The following is an 11,923-nucleotide window of genomic DNA, read 5'->3' as shown; positions in this document are numbered from 1 at the left end:
CAAGACTCTAGCGTGCGCCCACGTGCGACCTTCAGTGTGCGCCCGCTGTTAGTGGGTGTCGCGTTTCAGGAGAATATAAAACAAACGTGAATATAGGGAGCATTGATACACAAAGAAATAGCAAAAAAAAAATATTGGGTACAAATATACATTCAATCACCATAATGAATCCGCTTTTAGTTTTTATGCAGGTACAAAAGTCTATGTTTCATACTACAGTCTAAAATGCCTGCAGCGGTAGCGGGGGCTTTCCATCACATTGAACCGTAGTTATAATTCAACCCACAACATTGTTTGCCACAATGTTCTTCGATATATGCTCACTGTTTCTGTGGATTCCTTTTAGATTATAATGGCCCGTATGCAGTAGAGATGAGTGATGAATGAATTGCTGCTGTCTCTCTTGAGCATACGTTCGTGCAAGATTTAAATTTCTTTTTTACATTGCGAAACCAAAGATCCCCACTGGTGTCAATAAAATATTAATTTAGTCCAACCTGCCTCATTCCCTCGGCCGCACAACATATCGTATAGGCTAGTCCCGGCTAAACACCACATCAGGATCGCAATACGACACAATAATAAGTAAACTTCCAATCCACACTGTAGGTCCTCTAAGCCACAAATGCCAACTCGTTTAGAGGTTACAACCAAAGGTTACATGACATTTCGCGTTGCAGTAACCTTTAAAATAGACGCTTCGGCACATGTAACCTCTAGCCGCGACGGAAATTCACGAAAACACAAAGATCAAATTTTTTTAGTCACCGAGTAACCTTTATGTTATAAGTTACTCGCAATTATAGGTTAACATAAACGTTACCGTGCTAAGAGTGTAGGGCCGAAGCGAGGCGGACGACCCCGACTGTTGCAACGTTCAAGCTACCCCGTGGCCTGATAACTTTGTGGTGATCACGTGGAAGGGTGGGCATCTTCCCCGCCTTCAAAATTTGCTGCTTGTGTGCGCGCGGGCCTCGCTGCGCCTTGTTCATGCCTCCAAACGCCGGCTTGGGTAGCTGATACAATGTTAGGGTTAGCGTGCTTGCCCCCAGGAGAAAGTCGTTCCCGCCGGCCCATGGTGCACCATCCCGCTTCTTCGGAAATCTCGGTGGGTGAGATATCAATTCCTTCAACTTGTACTTCCATGGCGGCTTGAGGAAAGTCGACGCGCAGCCGTAACTGCGGTCCAGGTAGCGGCCGGAGCATGCCTTAGCTGAGCTCGGCGGCGTAGCGGCTTGGGAGAAAAGTCCAATAACGCGGTGAAAAAGCAGTTCTCACCTTGAAGACAAATATCGGTAGAGTCCAGATAACTTCCTGGAGACGATGGCGCAAAATAACAGGGATATTTTGCAAAAACACTGCGAAACCATTTACGAAAGACGGAGCCGACTTGAAGTGCATCCGCTCCTTTCGACTTCTTCCTCCTCGAGCTTAAACAGCTTCGCTAGTTCACAGGGGTATGTGCTTGCGCTTGGACCCTTTCTGCACTACCACCAGGATCGGCCCACATTTGGGCCGATCAGTACAAGTAATTGTACTGAAGAAGAACGAGCAGTATGCACTGCTTCAAGAAAGACGACGACGACGAGTTGGTCGAAGCCGTGTGCCTGTGTTGCCTGCGCTGTTTAACCTCTCGCTGCAGTGCTCTACGCTCTAATGAATTAAACTAGAGTGCCTCTCTACATTTGGTGGACGTGCTGGGCCCTTTACCGACCTGGAACTCCGCAGCCGGACGCTCCCTCCCGTTTCTGCCATGCCCGAGAACGCCGAGCAGCCCGATCCTCCCCAGGCATCGCCTGTTGTCTGCTCCGGTGCTCTACGCCACCGCGATCCTCCTGTCTTTAGTGGCGCCGACGATCATGACGTCGAGGATTGGCTCTCCTCACACGCCTGCGTAAGTGCGCATAACAAATGGGATGACAAGGATAAACTGACTAACGTCATCTTCTATCTTTGTGGAGTCGCTCATCTCTGGTTCCGGAATCATGAATCCGACCTTACCGCCTGGACTGCTTTTACTAATTATTTCAAAGAGGTCTTCGGTCGCCCTGCTGTGCGAAAGCTTCGTGCGGAACAACGCTAGCGTGGTCGCGCTCAGCAAAAGGGTGAAAACTTCACCAGCTACATTGAAGATGTCGTTGACCTTTGTCGGCGCATTAACCCCACTATGCCAGAAAGTGAAAAGATAAAGAATGTCATGAAAGGCATCGAAGATGGTGCCTTCCAGATGCTCTTGGCGGAAAATCCTCGAACGGTTGAGGAGGTGATCATCCTGTGCCAGAGCTACGACGAGCTCCGCAAACAACGCCTCACTACGCGCCGAGCTGCCGCGCCGGACGACACGATTTCGGCCCTCACCGACAGTTTCAATGCTTTTCCCGACCACTCCGCGTTCCTCGACCAAGTCAAACAATTTGTTCGAGAGGAAGTCGCGCGTCAACTGTCCCTTTTGCCTGCTACCCGGTTGAGTCCTCCTTGTCTCCGGAACTACGTCGGGTCATACACGAACAAGTGACCGACGCACTACCTCTCGCTCATCAGCCCCCTCCAGCGCCGGTTCCGCTCACGTACGCTGCCGTCGTTGCCAGTCCAAGACCTCCGCCTGCAGTTTCGCACTACACGCCCACAAACGGCTTCTACGCGTCGCCTTCTGCAGATGCAAACTACGCACCCAGAAGCGACTTCTGCGCGCCTCCGCAGCCCCTACGCCCGGCTCAGCATTGTGCATCCCAGCCTGGGCCCCCTGTTCACAATCCGTGGCGTACCCAGGACAATCGGCCCATCTGCTATGCGTGTGGCTTTGCTGGCCAAGTGGCACAATTTTGCCGCCGGCGGGGTTGGTACACTCCCGATACTTCGAGACCACAAGGGAATGCACCTGACTCCCAGTCCCGCTATGTTCTACCTGTTCCGCACTTCGCTTCCTCGTCTCCTGCTCCGCGAAGTTTCACCACTCGTCGGTCTCCCTCTCCCCGTCGACGTTCCCTGTCCCCCCTTGTCCGCCGCCCCCCCGCTGTGGAGGAAAACTAAAAGGCGCAGTTCCGGAGGCAAGAACTGCGATCTCATCGAACTGCTCAAGCCCTCGCTTATTCCCTGTGAACGTCATTGAAGTTTATGCGGAAGGTATCGCTGTTCACGCGCTTGTCGACACCGGTGCCGCGGTGTCAGTGATTGCCGACCAGCTTCGCCGTACGCTCCGAAAGGTCGCGACGCCGTTTTCCGCTATTTCGCTACGTACAGCAAGCGCTGAGCCAATTGAGCCTGTAGGAACTTGCACCGTCCGTGTCGCCATACAAGACAGTTTATATCACATTGAGTTTGTTGTTCTTCCCCGCTGCTCTCATGCCATCATTCTAGGATGGGACTTCCTCTCTTCTAATTGCGCAGTTATTGATTGTGCCCGTGCAGAACTTGCGCTGACTCCATTTTGCGGAAGTCTTTCTGAAGACTTGCCTCTTTCTTGTGCTAGAGTGTTCGTCGCCGCCGACACCGATATCCCTGCTTTCTCTTCCGCCCTTGTGCCCGTTTCCTGTGCTGCTTTCTACGATTCACGCCGTCGAAACTTGCTGCACGCCGTCATCCCTTCTTGCTTCCCTTCGTCATCCTTCCCATTCGCCAGAGCTCCAGCGCACTTTACGTTACGAATCCGTTTTCGTGTCCATCAAGCCTACGACATGGCGAGTGCCTCGGGTCTGCTGACGAATTCGAGCCGAACTTTCTCTACGATGTGCCTGATGACTCGACTCCTCTTCAGGTTGACGCCACGGCTCTTCCTGTCTTTGCGTCTGAGCCAGCATGTGACAGAACGTTTGCTCGGTGTATTGATCCGCAGCTCACCGCGAGTCAGCGCGCGCAGATCGTCGACCTCCTTACCCGATTTCGCACTTCTTTCGACCTCCAACAACAATGTTTAGGGCGTACAGCTACAGTCGTTCATCACATCGACACCGGTAGCCATGTCCCACTACGGCAGCGTCCTTACCGTGTGTCCGCGACGGAGCGCCGTGTCATCAACGAGCACGTAGGCGACATGCTTCAACGCGACGTGATACAGCCTTCCCACAGTCCTTGGGCCTCTCCAGTAGTGCTGGTGAAAAAGAAAGATGGTACAATTCGTTTTTTGTGTGGACTATCGACGCCTGAACAAAATAACCCGGAAAGATGTCTATCCTCTCCCCCGTATCGACGACGCACTAGACTGCCTCCAAGGCGCTGAATTCTTTTCGTCCTTAGACTTACGATCTGGTTACTGGCAAGTCCCGGTGGCTGAGGCAGACCGCCCGAAAACGGCATTCGTTACGCCTGACGGCTTATATGAATTTACCGTGATACCCATTGGCCTGTGCAATGCGCCTGCCACATTTGAAAGAATGATGGATAACATCCTCCGCGGCCTCAAATGGCAGACATGCCTTTGCTATCTCGATGACATTGTCATCTTTTCCCCGGACTTTTCTTCTCACCTGCTCCGACTCGAACGCGTTCTCACTTGCCTCGCCGATGCTGGACTCCAGCTCAACATCAAGAAGTGTCGCTTCGCCGCCCGACAGCTAGTCATCCTTTGCCACGTTGTTTCGAAAGATGGTGTGCTTCCAGATCCTACCAAACTCCAAGTAGTCGCCGAATTCGCACGACCAAAGACCACCAAAGAACTCCGCAGCTTCATCGGATTGTGCTCATACTTTCGCCGTTTCATCCGCAACTTCGCCACCATAATAGCGCCTTGACGCAGCTTCTCGCGGGTAACCACGACCTCTCGGCCTGGTCGCCACTTTGCGATGCCGCATTCACGACGCTGCGTCGTCTTCTAACCTCACCCCCGATTCTCCGTCATTTCGACCCCAGCGCACCGACAGAAATTCACACGGATGCTAGTGGTGTCGGCATTGGCGCTGTTCTTGCGCAACGAAAGACTGGCTTCGATGAATACGTCGTTGCTTACGCCAGCCGCGCTCTGACGAAAGCGGAAGCCAACTATTCCGTTACAGAAAAAGAATGCTTGGCTAACATTTGGGCCATAACTAAATTCCGCCCTTACCTCTACGGCCGCCCATTCGACGTCCCATTCGACTGACCATCATGGCCTTTGCTGGCTGTCGTACTTAAAAGACCCTTCAGGTCGACTCGCTCGATGGGCGCTCCGCCTCCAAGAGTACGACATTCGAGTGCTGTACCGCTCTGGCCGTAAACATGCGGACGCGGATGCCCTGTCCCGCTCCCCTGTGTCAGGCCAGCCCAATTATTCGAAGGTACCAATATGCGAGTCCTCCCTCACCGCCACGGACATGCTTTCGGAGCAGCAGAAGGATCGATGGATTGTCTCTATGCTGGCTTTTCTGTCCAACCTATCAGCGCCTTCTGACCGTACACTGCGTCGCCAAGCACACCACTTCGCTGTTCGTGAGGGACTCCTTTACCGCCGTAACTACCTCTCGGACGGCCGAAAATGGTTACTCGTGGTCCCACGGCATCTACGTTCGCACATATGTGCAGCGTTTCACGATTAGCCGCAATGCGCGCATGCAGGAGTACTAAAAACGTACGAGTGCCTGCGACTCCGTTATTACTGGCGCGGAATGTACCGACTCGTCCGCCGATATGTGCGCTCCTGCCTCGCTTGCCAACGCCGCAAGAATACCCCTTGTTCCTCAGCTGCCCCATTGCAACCCTTGCCTTGCCCAGGACGCGCCTTTGACCGCGTCGGAGTTGATCTTTACGGGCCCCTGCCGAGTACTTCAGACGGCAACCGCTGGGTGATTGTGGCAATAGACCATCTAACGCGTTACGTGGAAACTTCGCCTCTGCCCAGCGCATCTGCGCGTGATGTTGCATGGTTCCTTCTTCGTAACATCATACTTCGCCATGGAGCCCCCAGAGAATTGCTCAGCGACAGAGGCCGTGTGTTTCTCTCTGAGGTTATAGAAGCCCTACTCAAGGAATGCCACTTAACCTGACGGCATATGCCCAGGTTAAGCAGCTTCGCTGTTAATATGATTACTCGCCCGCTAATACACTTCCGTGAATTAACAAATTACTTGACTCATATCAGTGTGGTTTTAGAGAAGGGCGATCCACAAACGACCATCTCGAACGCATTGAGGCATACAGTCGTGATGTTTTATTTAGGTAGTTCCTTCACTAGGAAAATACATATCATACTACCCGATGCTATGGAATTTTACGAGCCCTGTTAGAAATGGACATCTGTAGCAACATGCCTATGGGATGAAAAGTTGTTTATCAAACCGCGCATTTTGTGGTAGAGTTGGCAATGCTCTGTCCATGACATTTAACGTGGAAACTGGTGTACGACATGGAGGCGTACTTAGTTGTAACCTGTTTAAAGTAGAAAATGAACTATTTACGCTAATCCATTCTACAAACTATGTTTTAGCCTATAGGATTCAAATCGTGTAATCTAGCCATCTGTGAGCAACAAGTTCAGCTGGGTCAGAACAAAGTGTCAAAATGAGCAGATGAAAATGGATTTAAGCTAAACACATTAACGCTCATGCGTCCTTTTTCCAAGAAATAGAGGCCTGGTACCAGATCCACATAATGAGCGGCGTGGTCCGCACTTACCTGTGAACACACACACACACAAAAACGAATTTTTAGGCCGCCTTCTAGGCACAAAACTAACCATTATGCCACACCAACAATACTTTCATACCAAATGCCTAAAAGCAATCAACATTCATAAGATGTTATCTCACACAACATGGGGTAGTGACAGGAAGTGCCTCATTTACCTTTACAAAAGCCTCGCACGTACGCGCTTTGACTACGGGGCCATAGTCTATCAGTCTGCTACTCCAAGTGAGAGAGGGGAGGAAGGAAAGGCAAGTGCCCTGAAAATGCTGGACCCCGTCTAGCGTAAAGGTATCCGCCTAGGGTATGGTTCCTTCGAAACAGGTCGCGTAGGATGTCTCTACATTGAATCAAATAAGCAGTCGTACTCATTGCTTCATTACAAATCTTGATAAGTCGTACTCCAGTTTTAGATATATTCTGAAATTGCATGCGAACAATTATCTTGCGAATTCATCAGTAAACGATATGACCACTGCCCCTTGTATGAAAACCAACCTGTAGTTAGAGCCCCTCTCTCTGGGTGTGAGGTATGCTAGAGACTAAATGCATGTCCCACTCTTTGAGCATCATCACATGGCTCCAGCGAAGCCATTACTGCCATTACTGCCCAGAAACATAAGAGACCTGCTTCCTACTTATCACAAACATCACCACAAAATCATATGGTGCTCCGGCCACATCGGCCTACAAGGCAAACGAGAGAGCGAACGCCCTAGTTCGATAAGTTTCTACCCAAGCGGGGCACGTGAAATGATGGCGTAGTTAGTTGTAACATGTTTACTGTATAAAATGAACTCTACGCTAACCAATTCTACAAACTGTTTTATTCTATAGGATTCAAGTCATGTAATCTAATCATCTACCAGCCGCGGTGGCTTCGAAGCTATGGTGTTGCGCTGCTGACCATGAGGTTGCGGTATCAAATCCCGGGCGCGGCGGCCTCATTTCGATGGGAGCGAAATCGAAAAACGCCCTTGTCCCGTGCACTGGGGGCATGTTAAAGATCCCCTGCTGGTCAAAACTAATCCAGAGTCCGCGCATACGATGCGCCTCATAATCAAATCGTGGTTTTGGCACGTACCCACAATTCAATTCATGTTAATATAAGCTAACTAGCTGGTACTTAAGGCAGATAAAGGCTTCGAATAATTATTCACATCGCAACTCGATGAAACGAATGTTTCTAAATGTGACAAGTCTGAGTGATGATGCGTGAATTTCGGATTCCACTACAGAGAATCACACAGAAACTAAGTTGCGTGCATCCCATAGAAAAAAGTCACAACATGATTTGTCTAAACAACTCTTCCCATTTTTTTAATGCATTGTTTATGAACCGCGCAGCCTCCTCTTCCCAAACCACCCTATAACACTTGGCATTCTTGCCACCCCTCTGTAGTCGGTTACAGCAGCTATTTGAAAACACGCAAACACGCAAACAACATAACGCTATCCTTTCAAAAGAAATGCTGTTGTCGCAGTGATCCAGTTCAGAGCCGTAAAAAACGCCAAAATCTCCGGTATTTTATTTGGCATGTGCGTTCGCTATCACGAAAAAAAGAAACACGTTCTGCAGACGACTATTCGCATTCGCCACTTCCAGGTTATATGATATTTTACCCGTATACACTGAAATCCTGTTTAAGCGTGAGACAGGTTGAGGCTGCGAATCTTGCGGCTAGCTTAGCGTACCAATTTTTATTTGGCCATTGCGGCCTTATCGCTCGTGATACATAAAGTCCGCGGAATCACACAGACAATGTTCGCTGTCACATACGGGAGCGTAGGTGGTCGGTGGATATGTGCAAAGCATGTCACGAGCGCAGCCTAGGATGCCACACATGTCCACATCGTCCTTGAATGTCACTCTGGGTGGCAGTCTGGCAATTGGGTCCTGTAGCTCGCTCTGGTAAATTGCTGTTTCGCTGCGGCCTTCTGACCTCGAATCATCACTGCTGGTATGGTACCAAACGTCAGTCGCCAAAGACAATGCCGCTAGTATTGGCACGTCTTTGCCTAAAGACGGTTCTTTTTCCCCGTTCGTAGTCATCAGAGGAGACCGTCGACCGGTTAGGTATTCTACGAGTCCATGACGGCTAACCTTCGTGGCAATCGTAGTCGCGCGAACATCACTGGCGAAAGCCACGTTTGCGCACCTCTTTGCTGTGGTTGCTGGATTATGGACGGTAACCCAGGGAACAGCCGTAGGCCAGGAAAGAAGGGGCTGCCTCCGAAATGCCTTCGTGTGGATTGTTTTTGTGATTTCATCAGTAGACGAGGTTTTCTCCAACGTGGCAGCAATATTGTTTGTCGAAGTCACTGAAAAAGAGTGCCCACTCGAGCTTGAGATATTTTTAATGGCGTCGTAGATATCAACACCTTCTTCCCTGTAGATTTCCTCCAGCCGCTGCCCCCAGGGTTTGCTTAGCATTGACAAGCAATGTCTGTCTCCCCGTCGGTGTCGTATCTTCTTTACCTTGCTCGCCCTGGCAGCAGAAGTGGCCTCCGCCGTTGCAGACGACTTGGGAATAACCGTTGGATTTGTGACTAGCACCTCACGCGACTTTTCGCGTCGTTTGGAAACACCGGATCTAGTTTTCCCGCCTTGGTGAGCAGCAGGGTCTTTAGTGGGCGTCAGGAAATACTGGGACACCACAAGCGTTAAAGGCACAATCGCGGTGGAGAGAATAACGGCCAATGTGAGTGACAGCGTCATGCCGAGGTGGTTATTCAAAAAATGGTCGCAAAATATGCTCATGGCTCTTCTCAAGACGTCGTGAACTCCTTTGCAGTTTCCCGCGGTTGGGTTTCGTTGCACTCGCCGTGTCGTCGACTGAAGCATCCATCTTTTTGCTGTCGCCGGTTCGGTACTTACCGGTAGGTAAGGGTTTGTCGTCCCGTTAAATGAACGCAGCTCCACGATTGACGCTCCTTCGCCTGCACATTGAGTAAGAACCACTTGCGGCGTCAGGAGAGTAAAGAGTCGTCCGCGGTCAGAGTGGGGCCAGGCCATCTGTGTAAGTCTGTCGAGATGCACGAACCTTTTTCTTCGGTAAGGCGAGCACACATAACAGTCAGCCAGGACTCCGGTCGTAACTGTGGTTGTCAGGAGGGCTGTTGTCAGTACGTGGAAGAGCATGACAAGCACGGCGGTCGTGAGGAAGACCACTCCCGTGTACCTAAACGTTTCGGGGGGCCTTCCAGACAGATTTACGCAGTTTCGAATGCCCGAACCGATGCCAAATCCTAGCAATGCAATGATGACGCAAAGCAGAACCATTACCATTGGCGCCCCTACCAGGTCAACTACAGTGGATCTGCTCCATAACCTCGTGCGCTGCTCGAAACCATAGAACCTGGCCTCCAATTCTTCGACACCTTCGAGCGTGCGATTCAGCTGCCGCTGCAGGTTCTCTCCGATGACATCGGCCGCCTTCGGCAGCTGCGCTCCCGGCATGAGCATTTGGGCCGAGACGTTTTTACAGCGACGCAGCTTGGACACGAAGGAGTTGTTGGCAAGCGCGACGAGGCAATTGATGGAGATGATCCGACCGAGCGCTTCTTCGGAGATGACCCCATACAGGAAAGAGCGAACGCTGCTCGCCACTGCGTAGTCGTCGTCGTAGAGTTCTACAAGGAGTTCGATCACGGTGCGGGTCACGTAGCGGCGCAGGTCGGCCGCGGCCTCCGCGAACGCCCATGGCACCCGTCGTGTGGCGTCAGTCAAAGCGACGTGGTAGGCTAGCATGGTGGCCAGGTCTCCAAAGGCGAGCATGGCGAGCATCCCGAGCAGTACACAGCAGGCGAGGCAGTGCTGCGGTGCTGTGGCTCTTCGGGCGAACGGTACGCTGCCGCTGGTGATGCAAGCGACGATGGTGATCGGACCGGCGACGGCAAGCAGGGACACTCCGGCGAGGACGACGCAAACGAGAAATGTGCGCAGCCTAGGGTGCCTCTTGTACACGAGGTCGAGTGCTTCGGCTGTTCGCGTGCGCGACGCGAGTTCGAAGAGAAAGGCGCCTGCACTTCTGCCGCTATCGTCGTCGCCGCCGGCGTCTTCTGCAGGAATCTGGCCCAGGTACTCCACGGCGAAGAATGCGGCTTCGGCCCAGGCTGACAGCATGCCACCGCTTTTTGTGGATAGCGGTTGCGTGAGTAGAACCTCTGGCGTTGTCTTCTGTTGAGCGTTGACCACCGTCCATTGACGCCAGACGGCAAACATCGCGAATAGGACGCTGACGAGCATGACTAGGCCTGCTTTAGCCCCATGAGGCTGTCGATGTGGATTACTTTCTTCATGGCGCCTCTGTTTGAGGCGAATTTGTCACAGATATGGCAAACAAAATGAGACGGTATATATCACACAATTTTGAAGAAAAGCAAGGAAATAAGGACAATTGAGGAAGCATATAACCAAAACTTTCTAATAATGATTAAAAAACAAGCGAAAAGATATCGAAGGAAAGACGGCATCCTTAGCAACGTAGCCTGCTCTGTGCTTCTGTAAACTTGCGAAGTGCATTACAAGTTTACCTCCGACTGCGGTCACACTGTGCAACACAAAATGATAATAAATTTGGAAGAATCGTAGATAATTCAACATGACGAAGAGGGAGAATAATTAAAATTTTACGCGTGGAGGTGAAACCGCTGCGCGAAAGAAAGGAGTGGTAAATTGTTTCTTCTTCACTACAAAAAAAAAAAAGCAAAGCGCTGGTTTTATGGCCAATCCTCCGTAGTCGGTAGGCACCATTGTATAGGGAGCAAAGATACAATCAAACGAATAAGCAATACAAAGGTTGGTTGGCTTTCCACTAAATATGTCTCATAGCCACTATAGGTGATTATCCAAGAGACCAAAGACGACGATACAGCGCGTCTTCGTTTTTGTCATTTCATAGACACAAACTCATATCGTAGCACACATAATGATGTAAAGTGTGGACGAGCAGCGCATTTATAAGTAGAAAAACAATAAACACGACGTTACGCGCATTACATGCTGGGATAATTATTGGAAATGTACTGGATTAGGTTTCGTAAAACGAAATAAAACGAAGACACTGACATGGTGGAGGAAGTGAAATCGGCAGCGTCGACTCTGCAGCGTCGAAGACTTCATGGGAAAGCAACAAGATACGTATTGTATCTTGTTGCTTTCCCGGAACATTCATACCAATTGATGAATAGACATAATCTCTCAGTCACCATTTACCGCCAGAACGACTACGTTCCATGTCTTCTCTCTTAGGTTCTGTAGGTCTCCGCAGCAGATGCTTTAGTATGTGAGCGGAGGAAGCGGGTGGAAAGGGTGGAAAACGTTTAATTG

This window comes from Dermacentor silvarum, chromosome 3 (assembly GCF_013339745.2).
Source record: "Dermacentor silvarum isolate Dsil-2018 chromosome 3, BIME_Dsil_1.4, whole genome shotgun sequence".
Lineage (NCBI taxonomy): Eukaryota > Metazoa > Arthropoda > Arachnida > Ixodida > Ixodidae > Dermacentor > Dermacentor silvarum.
The sequence above is the reverse complement of the archived record's forward strand: the minus strand, read 5'-3'. Positions refer to the sequence as shown.